This window comes from Anneissia japonica, unplaced genomic scaffold, assembly GCF_011630105.1.
Source record: "Anneissia japonica isolate Jap-2015-1 unplaced genomic scaffold, ASM1163010v1 scaffold287704_len1198815_cov201, whole genome shotgun sequence".
Classification (NCBI taxonomy): Eukaryota; Metazoa; Echinodermata; class Crinoidea; order Comatulida; family Comatulidae; genus Anneissia; species Anneissia japonica.
The window spans coordinates 503,426-512,053 of NW_022731578.1; the positions used below are offsets into that span (position 1 = coordinate 503,426).

The 8,628-nt window shown below is 36.0% G+C and overlaps 1 protein-coding gene across 1 annotated transcript in view; it reads right to left on the minus strand.

Annotated features, from left to right (window-relative positions):
- Nucleotides 1–7,644, minus strand: part of LOC117115435 — a 21,931-nt gene extending 14,287 nt beyond the window's left edge. Inside the window, exon 1 of the mRNA XM_033259229.1 lies at nt 7,480–7,644. The gene's annotated coding sequence lies outside the window, so the exon portion shown is untranslated. The remainder of the gene's footprint in view (nt 1–7,479) is intronic.
- Between the last annotated feature and the right edge of the window lie 984 nt (nt 7,645–8,628).

Here is an 8,628-nt window from a genome sequence, read left to right on the forward strand (position 1 = left end):
ATATTTATGATGCTTTTTCTTATTATGATTGTTTTTAATTGCATTCTTATTAAAATATTATAGGTCTAGTAATCGAAATAATAACTACACGAATAGGCCTAAATATCCCGAGATAAATCTAAAGCCCGTTAGCAATATTGTATTTCTTAATTCCAATTCTATGCCCATTGAAAATGTAAGCATCTAGATTTCCAATCTCGTGATTGGCGTGAGTATTTATCATTATTCATGGTAGCTGACCCAAAATGTACACGTAGGTCCACACTATAATAGGCCCGGTATGTGCCGTACAATGCCCCTTTACAGACAAAATACAGTTCAAACTAGCAATCATTTTAAATCAAACATGAAAGTACTGTAATTTCGATCACGTGTTAGTGAGAGGCCACGTGCACTCTCCCCGACAGTTACCGTACTTGGTGGCGAAAACATATCATACTGTTAGGTCTTGTGCCAAATCATAGTAGCGTAGGCGTGGATTTTGAAATACTTTGCATACACACATATTTATACATATCGTTGAAATATCGTGTAACGTATTGCTTTCCTAAGTGGAGTTGAGTGATTATTCCTTATTATATTAAAAACATTTAAAGTAATAACAGATATAATCAACAGGTGGAACAGTGCCACAACCATCCACAGTGAAACTAGACTACAAAACCCTATCCACCCACCGATCGAAGACCACTTTCTCGGTCATCCTCTAATAGTTAGAATTCCATGTTACTTGAGCCTATCCAAGGAAGAAATCAAAATTGTATAAATGAATTGAGTTTGAGACCATGATGTCACATAGCACGATTGTGCAAAGGAATGAAAGTTGTGCGAGAACTCTGGTGTGCGTGACAACCTGATACTACGGGACGACTGTTCTACGAGAGAGATCACTGGGTCTACTTGTGCAAGAAAACCAAACTTGCGTGATGGCAGGATACTAGTGCGAGAGCACCCTTGTGCGCGAGAACAATATAAAATGACAACCCGGTACTTGCGAGAGAACTTAAGCGAGAGCTCAATACTTTTACAAGAGAACACTAAATGTACGAGAGCACGATTGTGTATCTGATATGTGCGAGAGCACACCCATACCCACACGAAGACGATACATGAGCGAGAGCACGTACTACTACGAGAGCAGTATACTAGAGACCAATAATCGTCAGAGAGCACGATTAACGGGAGGACAATACTTGTGGAGCCGATACGACACTCGTGTGGAAGCCCGACATCAATTGTGCGAGAACACGGTACTTTTACGAGAATAATAGAGTACCACTTTTTCAAAAGTTCGATAATTGTGTGATACATAGCCTGATACATGTGCGAGAGCACAAGACTTGTAGGCCTACAGAAGTACGATACTTGTGAGAGAGCTGGTAAAACTTAGCCCCAGCTAATCAGTCAATCATTTGTTTATTAACCTCCATTAGGAGAAAAAAATGAAACATATACAGAGTCAATAAAATTAAGATATATTATTACTATTAAAAAATCACAACACTTTCAAAATGGTTTACTGTGCGAATTATAAATGTTAAAATCATTTGAAAATGTCAAACTACCACGCTATCATAAACATCATGATTGATACAATAAACATATTTGCATGATTTTGGAAATTATTGACGATATGAATTATTAAAAATAATATTACAAACAGAAATTCGTTGCTAATGTTATCAATAAATGTCTTTTCCATGCTCCATTTTGCAGTTCAGCAATGTAAGCAAAAGTTTAAATGTGTTTAGGAAATAGGTCTAAGTGTGCGTTTTGTGTGCTTTCCCGCATACGAAGCCTGTCTCGCGTAATAAGATAAAGTTAAGTAAAATAAAATAAGTATGCTGAAGTTGTAGAATAGCTAGCACGATACATTCTATCGTTTAGTTGAAATGAGAATGTGATGATTGAGATACATTATTTCATTTCCTATGACGACTAGTATTATATAGGTCATCAAACTTGAGCATTCATTTTCAGTATTAGGCCTACAAGAGTGTTTCTGGTGTATTTTTAACCATTTCCGAACCTATTATTATATTCCATGTTTTTTACTTAATATGTTCACGATTTCATCACGTAATATCTAGCAAGTGGGCCTACTATAAATCGATGTTTAAAAACAGTAATTGTACTATACCGTAAACTTAAACCTCATTATTGCCATCATCGTCATAATCATCATTATCATCATCATCGATAACATCATTATCATCAGCATCATCATTATCACCATCATCTATTTTCGTCATCCTCTCCAGCCATTTTTACCAGGGCAAATTTTACCAAAGCCATTTTTCTAACAAACCGCTAAACAAAATTCGTAGTTGAATCAACAAAAAAAAAACAAAAAAAACATTATATTTTATTCCGAATTTTTGACTCATAATCGACTGAATTTCTATGTTTCGCTTTTAAAATTCGTTGGAGACACAACATGCTAGTAATTAAGTGCTGATTTTACATCATCACCTATAAACACTTTCACAAACTACACAACAATCAATTGATATGCAAGCGAAAAAATATCTTGTAATTGGAATTTAATATTTTGCCCAATACAGTACCGAAATAATGCCAATAATATCATATGAAGCGGTACGGTAAATTTGTGTCATATGACTAAAAAAATACCGTATTTATTCGAATAAACATCCCGCTTTGAATAACGCCCCGTCCAATAAACTCCCCCTCTAGAGCCTAATTTGTAATAAACGCCTTCCTCGAATACACGCCCCCTGAAAGACGGCAAGCAAATCAAATGGAAGCAACATCAACACATAATTCTATTATTGTTCTGTCATGGTAAGTAGTAAAAATCAATCAAATACAAACTAAAATTAATGAAGGTACTAGAGGTTTAAGTGGGAGTTGACCTTGCATCCCAGTCGGGACTTTTCCCTAAGAATCTCACTCAGTTCGCACATTCACGCCCCCTCTTTCTTGCCGGGCTGGATCCGCCCCTGTTGTACGGTAATTATGTGTTCCACATTTACAGTGAAATTAAGGGGCGTTTGTTTGAGTATAATAGGTATCCATTTTACACAAAAAATTAAAATTAATTAAACACCTCCCTCGAATCAACGCCCCTCAAAATCCCTTCTCAACAATAAACGCCCCGGGGGCGTTTATTCTAATAAATACGGTAAAGGCCTGTACAGACATGTGCTTTTAAGAATGTGATGTTTACGTAGAGGTAGTGATACAATATCTTCGAATTTAATTAATCATTGTTTTCGTTATCATTCCTAGTTGTCAGCTGTGTGATTGCCATTGTGTGCTCGTCAATGTCGTTTCAATCATCAGTTTGGTTGTTAATGTCTGCTTGTCAATTGTCTCTGTATTTAGATATTATACGGTGACGGTTGGCCTGGTATCATAATAGACGTATAGAAACAATGCGAGACATGCAAATTAGATCATAATGGAAATTTAACCGATTATGTATGGTCATTGAGGATTTCCAGTCGCTGGGCAATACCATCTCATTTAGGTTTAATTGAATGATGAAGATGCAGTGAAGTAATAATTACTGATATTGGCGTACCTAGCTGTTTGGAACCATGTACTCGATGTCACTACAGAAAAGATTTTGTGTTTCTGGCTTAGCCCATCAAAATCAACAATGGTTAATCATTCCTCTATGTATACATTGACGACTTATAATTTTGTTCCTTTAAGTTTTTTAAACTTTATTTTCAAAGCAGATGTAAGAAGATGTGATATGCTATAGGCCCAACCCCACCTGCGTTCCATTAATTGTTGATAATATAATTTCCGGTTACATAACACATTAAAAACGACAATGATCGAACTGCAATAACAACCTTGTTTTTATAAGAATTCTGATTTATTAATGTACACTACTAAAAAAGTTACAATAATACAACTAATCAAAAATTACTTTGTCGGGTTTTTGCCAGGCCTGTATAAATAAACAACCAGATGAAGGAGGTACGGTAACAAAAAGTTCAATTATATTCTGCTCCATTAGTTACACAAAGACAATCGCAATTTCCGGAGACCTGATTTGGTATGATTTCGCCGACAATTCAATTCAATTTCTTTTATTGCTGCAAGTGCCATCTTCGGCCAATATCCGCACAAAACATTTTTTTTCGTCCAATTGTCGCAAGAGTGCCACAGCTAAAAGCTCGTGGAAATCGTGGTTTAATAAGCAGAAATCTATTTCATACGACTTTTTATGAGTAAGCTACCGTACGAGTTTGAGTTACTACAAGTCAACCTGTAAAAATTACTGTATGCCGAGCAAAGGACAAACGGAGTCAGGTACCGGTACGAAACAGAAGGCATAGCAACCTGGCCTGCATTGAATACCGTTCATTCATCTACATCATTTGAAACAAACTGTAATGATAAAGGGCGATATTTTTCAAGCATACAATATGCTACTCTTGAAATAATGGTTAATAATAATTAGATAGAATTACCTCGAGCTATAGACGTTTTACAACTCGTAGTCAACCTGCCAATCACACAAGATCGGGAAACTGTAACTCGTACTCGTAAAACTCGTACTCGTAACCAGACCGGAAAAGCTCGTGTAAGCTCGCAGGTAAATCGTACGCACCAGGTAACAAACATTTATCAAAGACAACAATATTACTTTAAACATATTATAGGCCTATAATAAAATTATTATTATTAATGGCATATTTTAACTAGGAAAAATACTTCAAAAAATACCGGGACTTCGAAAAGCCTTGCTGCACAGACCTGTGACATTTTAACCCTTTGCTGCTTTTGCTAAATAGCTATAATTTTGAAAATTCAGATTAAATAATTACATATCTTACGATTATATTATTATTTAAATCGAGTACAGAATCATTATGGTTTTCTGTAAGATCGCATTGAAAGGGCGTGTCCACTGACTTTTAAATTAAAGGCGATTCGAAGGACAATACCTTAGATGAAACAAACAAATTGAATGATTTTCATTGCTTTCAATTAACATTTCGTATCATCAATGACCTTATTCTTTCTCGATTTGAATTGGTATGATTAACTGGTGTACAGCGTTCTGTTTTATTAGGTTTTTTAAAGGCTATTCTTGATCAAACAGGAAGGAAGCTAATAATAGTTGATAGAGAAGACAGACCGCTACCGACCTTGGTTGGCAAGGACCCTGGAAAATGTGGTCACTTCAGATTTAAGAAAATCAAAACTTTATTCCTATGAAGGCGAGCCTCTTTAGTTCCTACAAGGGCCCTTGGTAAAAAAAAAACTGCTAAAACGCGAACGGTACCTGCAAATATACGGTGGACAAATGCGAACATGTATATGTATACCAAACAATGCATTGTGCAACAAGGCATGATCAGTGCATTAGCTATAAAATTAAAGGGTCTAAGCATGATCAGGATTGTCGTTAGCTCGAGAGATATGATATGATAGGGATAGCATACATATCTCCAAATATGTTCACTCAAACTAGGCCTACGGGGTTTTTCCCCCTTTTATATATATATATATATATATATATATATATATATATACATTATTTTGCGTACTTTGAGGTTTCAGTGGTGTAGACCACAATGAACTAATTATTTCTGTTATCATATTTTGCATATGCGTAGGTAAAACCAATCATTAACTTGCAATAAGCATCGTTAAATATTAATATGACCTACGTAAAACTCACGTATATTTAAAGAAGGCCTACACGCCTAGGTCTATTATTGAGAAAGTGGAGGCCTAGTTACTTTCCTGTTTGATAACAATCAAACAGGAACCTCTTCCAAGCTAAACTTTCATGTTATTGTATCCTATTTGGTATAGGCCTATACTTATTTCATATCAATATTCAAGATTCAAATTCACTATATTTTGAAAAATAAGGATTTATTTTCAAACAAAATGGTCATAAGAAATAATATAGGCTTATTGGACATTGGCTAGTAATTTGTTTATTATGGCAACACCTTATGATAATATTATTGATTGAATAATTGATTGATTGACTGATTGGGTGATTGATTTTTACTGATTAATTTATTGATTGTTTGAGCATAATACAGCCTAAAATGTAGGCTTAGGCCTACAAACTTATACTCACGTTCAATAAAGTCATCATAACTTTACTACAAGGGGATACTGATATCAAATTCGTTATCGTATTTTCAATTGGGTGGGCCTGCTTTAATTTTACTAAGGCCTATTTGAAATATTGTATTTGTTTAACCTATAGAAGGGTCTGAGATACTAGTATTATAAAGTAAAGGTGTGACCTACTTGAAAAAAAAACCCGATTTAACCGCAAGAGCTGTGAGGTACAAGACGGTCATGGGATAACCCTGAAGCAATATTCACGAGGCAAGCTAGACCAACAACCCAGGTCAAACTACAGTAGAGTACCTTTCGGAGTGATTGGTGGGGTCGTGGGTATTCAATTACCATATCACTTTTAAGCTGGCGCTCCTCCTCATGTGCCCTTCCCTTCCCACATGTACGGTAATTTCCCCCCTAGATGCCCGGCCAGTTATATAACAAGTGCACTTCACATTAATGTTTAAAATCTCAGCGTTTATATTTAACTAGGCCTAATGCAAGGTTTTGAAAATTCCGCTCCCAAAAAAAAAAAAAAAAAAAAAAAAAACGCACGGTCGCTTCTTTTGTATCTGTAACAATAAGCGCTCTGGGAATTTGAAAGTGGATTGAAGTTCATATGTTAAGGCTAAGCTTTTCTTGCCCATCCTCCAAAACTGAACGATATTCACATCCTGGTGTTAACGACCGCAATAGTGAACACACACATTTTACCCCTTAAACCAACGACCTGGTACAACTCCACCGTATCCGTGTTTGAGTTACAATCGCAGGCGACAACCTTGGTTAAAATGATTCTTTGAAACCGACCTTTGCCACCTCAAAGGCAGAGATTAAACGAAAGGATAACTGTTTCCCAGGACAGCACTAAGTCTATTATCTATTCAGTATTTTACATCCAACTCCTGGTTATTGTTTGAACGTCTGTGTATGAATACAAAACCATTCCGATACAACGTGAGAAATTTTCGAAAATGTCGAGGGATACTTTTTACAGACTTTTAAGGTCGGGTCCGCCATCGAGCCTCTTGTTATGAACAGTACCGTACCTCCCTGCTGGTACCGTACCATTTCCAATGCACAGGGCCTGCCACTTAGGCCTCATTGGTGTCGTTTATTGGTGGAAAAAAATGCGACACGAGAGAGCCTTCAAGCGGCTTGTGGTAAATTTACTAATATCATTTTGATCCCGAAATTTGGACCCCTCAAACGCTGAAAACAATCAATATTACCTTAAAAAATTAAACAATAAAAATAATACACATTTTATCATTTTCTATCAAAGAAACTACTAAACTAAATGGTACCTCAACCTTAAAGATACAGGTAACCTAAAAAACATAATAACATAATAAGTTTTACTCAATTCCTACACTGTACAGAAAGAAAAATAGGCTCTATAATTACCTCGCACAACCGCCGATAAATTCATAGAATTCATACCACAACAGGATGCGCTGGTCGTTGCACTTATAGCCCAAGCAAAATAGTAGGGCCTACCATCAACTACACTTCCTTCTCGTCTGTCCATGAATTATTTTATTACAAACAAAACACAATATTTCATTTTAAGTTAATTGTTTTCAACATCAAACCCACGTCATACAATACAGCGAAGAAAATAGGTCAATTGTCCTATCGGTAATATGGATGGCGCCATTCAACGGCTTTGTTTCAATGTTTAACATTTTTATGTTTTAATTAAACACCACAATAAATAGATGGATGAATAAATATTATAGATGAACGAATGAGCAATTGAACGAACAAGGGAGTGAACGAACAAGGGAGTGAACGCACAGGGGAAGGAATGATCAAACGATCCGAACGTCGAACTAATGAATGGATATGAGTGAATGAATTTGAACGAAAGATCGAACGAACGAACTAATGAATTATAAACTAAATAAAAGCACTGTAAAAAAGATATGTATTGTAGAAAATCACTCTATCCCCCAGGAAAGGGAAAAAGAGGATAATAATACTAATTATTATCATAATTATAATAGTTATTATTATTCTAATTATTATTAAGCTTATTATTATTATTATTATTATTATTATGAATTATATTATTATTATTATTATTATTATTATTATTATTATTATTATTATTATTATCAAATTCTTTATTATTATTTTTCTTTTTATTACCACCGAACAAAATCGAATCACATAATAACCTGATGAGTTAAGCCGGGCAGTCACTGCCCCCAACGGTCGCCGGCCGGCGTGATTCTATGAAGAACGCAACGCGACGATGGACGCGCAAAAAAATAATTTTAATGACGATCCGTTCTGACCGCAATCGACAATAGTCGTTTTGCGCTCACAGGGAGCGGAGTTGGATTCGTTGTGCGACGGTCGTACGACGCAATGAGTGCCCGGTTACGATAAATCAAAGAACAAAATCGAATACTAGTGTTGTAATACAACGCACGTGTTTGCGTATGTGTTTATACTGTCGGATTGTAGGACCTTAGCACCGATATCTAAGGGGCGAAGTTGGCAGGGGTGGCGCCAGAGGGGGCTGGGGGCTATAGCCCCCCCGTCGGG